Source organism: Penaeus monodon, chromosome 21, assembly GCF_015228065.2.
Source record: "Penaeus monodon isolate SGIC_2016 chromosome 21, NSTDA_Pmon_1, whole genome shotgun sequence".
Taxonomy (NCBI): domain Eukaryota; kingdom Metazoa; phylum Arthropoda; class Malacostraca; order Decapoda; family Penaeidae; genus Penaeus; species Penaeus monodon.
In genome coordinates, this window is record NC_051406.1 from 41085902 (window position 1) to 41086266 (window position 365).

Below are 365 nucleotides of genomic sequence, written 5' to 3' on the forward strand. Positions count from 1 at the left end.
TATATATATACGATCGCCTATTGTTTTAAGAAATAAAACGATATTAACGGTGAAAAAATATATCCAACTCAAAACAAAATGCGATCGCTTAAAAAAAAATAAAACCATATTCACAGTAAAATACATTCAAACTCCATCTGGAAATAAACCAGTTTGCAAAGAACATTAAAAAACGATCAGTTTTACGATTGTAATCATAATCAAATATGTATAAATGCGAAAATTACTGAATTACGCTCGTATCCCCAGCGCGGTTTGCTCGCGTGACGTTGCAAAATGGCGCCGTCTTCCCTGCCCAGAATTGGAGGCAAGTTGATGATACTGACTAAATACTGCTCGTGTTGATACTGTTACTGCTTATTGAT